Here is a 3097-nt window from a genome sequence, read left to right as displayed (position 1 = left end):
GCCTACCAATGGGGGAGAGAGCTTGTTGGACGGATACAGTTAATGCGGGAATGGGATACTAATTAAAAAAAAGCCAGAAACCGGAGCAATAGTGAATGATTCATATTCCATTTTTGGATAGGCGCCCATATAAAATAAATAATAAATTCGACCTATACGAAATAATTTTTTTTTTATAAAAAAAACCGGCCATAGGCTAAAAAAATTCATTAATGAGTCCTTTTTTACGTTATTTTGTACTATTTGTATTGTACAATTCCTTTGTTTGTGGGATTCTTTTTTCTCACGCGATAAAGAATTCCATTTTCGAATGGATTCCTACCTATGCCGGATAAATGGAAATTTTATTGACAAGACCTTTTCTATTGTAGCCAATATCTTATTACGAATAATTCCGACAACCTCGGGAGAAAAGGAGGCATTTACTTATTACTTACAGAGATGGTGTGATTTGATTATTTTTTTTACCGATCTCAGTCTTATGAGAAAGACACATTATTTTATTCGTAAAAAAATGGAAAAAAACCGACGCTTACTGAAGATGAAGTTTACAAATAAAAAAAAAATTCCTTCTGTCGTGTATCCCCGATTAATGCAGCCTCATATGCTTCAATTATAGATTTTTAGTATTAAGCGAAAGGTTATACCTATACTATGGAGTTAGATTAACCTTACTCCACTAGTAGCAATAGGGGGCATGGGGGAAGAAGCACTACGATTACGAATCGACAACACGAAAACTTTGTAAAAAAATTCTTCCTTTCTTTTCGGGATCAGAACTAACAAGAATGGTTGGGACAACAAACATCCATCTCGTTCGTATTTTTGGATACCCGTATAACCGGTGTTGAAGTGACTAATTCCGGGAAATTAAGCGGCGTTGAGGACAAAGATATTGTTGGAGTTATCCTTTTTATCCAGTACCAACAAACTTGATGTTAAGAAAAGATCTTTTACAGGAAGGTTGGCTAGAGATTTCTTGTAAAAACACTAGCCCTGCACAGGTGATAATGAGAGAGAATACTGGAATTTTTTTTTGATTTAATGTATTCATTTTTTTTATCATTATACACATAAAGGAGGAGCCGTATGAGATGAAAATATCACGTACGGTTCTGGAGCAGAGATTCTTTGAACTGAATGACGACCGTAACGGATGTCGGCGCAATCTGAAGGAAATTATGCAGAAGCTTTACAGAATTATTATGAGGCTATGCGACTGGAAATTGATCCCTATGATCGAAGTTATATACTTTATTTATAACATAGGCCTTATTCACACAAGTAACGGAGAACATACAAAAGCTTTAGAATATTATTTTATTTTCGGGCACTCGAACGAAATCCGTTTTTACCCCAAGCTTTTAATAATATGGCCGTGATCTGTCATTACGTGCGACTATCTCCACTATAGAAAAAAAGGCTTTGTACATATATATCGTTCAAAACTACGATTTTTATCAGCTGTAGCAAACAAAAAAACTTCATAGAATATATAAGTAAAAAAAATGAAGAAATAGAGATATGCCTAGATACTTTTTTCTATGGATAAAAGATCCAATTGATAGAGGAAGCGCCGTAAAGATCAATTGGCAAGGTTTTAGGCCGAGACTATAAGAACTTATTACAACTTATATCATGATACAAAATCTATCATGATATAAGAGTTAGGAATCCACTTATGTAATAAAGTTGATCCCCTACCCTAAGGTTTTGAGCAGCGGTGTAGTATCAGATCCCACAGATAGTATTTTCTTTCTTATGAAAAAAAAAATAAAAAGAAGTCTTTCTCAAAGATTCTATAGACCATAGAAATGTCATATTCGAAAGTATATGATATATGAAATTGAGATAGTTACCTTTCAGAAAATTAGAGAGTGTTAATGTAGATATGTTATTCTTCGGAAGGTAGGAGAAAAGAGAAAACTATAAAAATAAAAAGAAAAAGACTTTTTGAATCAAAATTCAAGTTTGAAACTCATGTAGTTAACCCATTCCATTTTCTTTTGGTTAATTCCAGAAAAATGGAACAATTGACTGCTGAGCCGTATGAGGCAGGAAACTCTCAAGTACGGTTCTAAGGGAAGGAATTTACTCACCTATTCCGACCGCGGAGAACAGGCCATTCGACAGGGAGATTCCGAAATTGATGAGGCTTGGTTTGATCATGCCGCTGAATATTGGAAACAAGCTATAGCCCTTACCCCCGGTAATTATATTGAAGCACAGAATTGGTTGAAGATCACAGGGCGTTCTTAATTTAATAAAAACACTCTTTTTTTTAGTTCTATTTATATTATTCTATATACCCTTATATCTTAATATAAATATTATTTTCATATATTATTATATATTTAGTTTAGGATATTTAATGCATATTTCATTTAAATGTATATTTAATGTAATTAAATGTTTGTTGTCTACATCAGTCCATCCAATAAAACTGAAAATCTATAATAATTATATATATATTAGGCTATAGTAATAGTCAATCCAAAAATTCCATTATATCCCTTCTAAAAAAATTGTTCTATTTCGTCTCGTATTTTGTAGAGATAAATGGTATGTGGATACAGCAGAGAATTTGCCTTTTTTCTGTTATTCAAACTAAACAAAAAAGAGAACTCAAAAAAACTAAAAATAGCAGTATGGCCTCTAGCAATGCTGATGACTGCTCACGTAATTGGAAATAGAGTGCATAATAATCTCTTCTATTAAATTATTTAATAAGACATAAAATGAAAAAAATTCCATCTTTGAATTTCTAATTCAAATCTGAATCCCGGTTGCACAAAAAAATTATTGAATTTCAATTCAAAGTCCAGAAGGAGTTTTAGAGGATTCAAAAAGGTCCGTTGAGCGCCTATATCTTATGTTATAATAGATTAGAACACTTGCCCCGGATTAACTTCCGGATCATAATTGTTCTAGTGAATAACTAAAGAAAAAAATTGGAATAGATAGATGGGAGATAGAATAGAAAGAAACTAAATATAAAAATATCTCAAAAGTTCACTAATTTTTTTTATATTGGCAGGTCTCTTTGTATGTGTTGTCTGGAAGGAGGAGGACTCAATGATTATTCGTTCGCCGGAAC

Source organism: Arachis ipaensis, chromosome B6 (genome assembly GCF_059453495.1).
Source record: "Arachis ipaensis isolate K30076 ecotype BB chromosome B6, ASM5945349v1, whole genome shotgun sequence".
NCBI classification, from domain to species: Eukaryota; Viridiplantae; Streptophyta; class Magnoliopsida; order Fabales; family Fabaceae; genus Arachis; species Arachis ipaensis.
The sequence above is the reverse complement of the archived record's forward strand: the minus strand, read 5'-3'. Positions refer to the sequence as shown.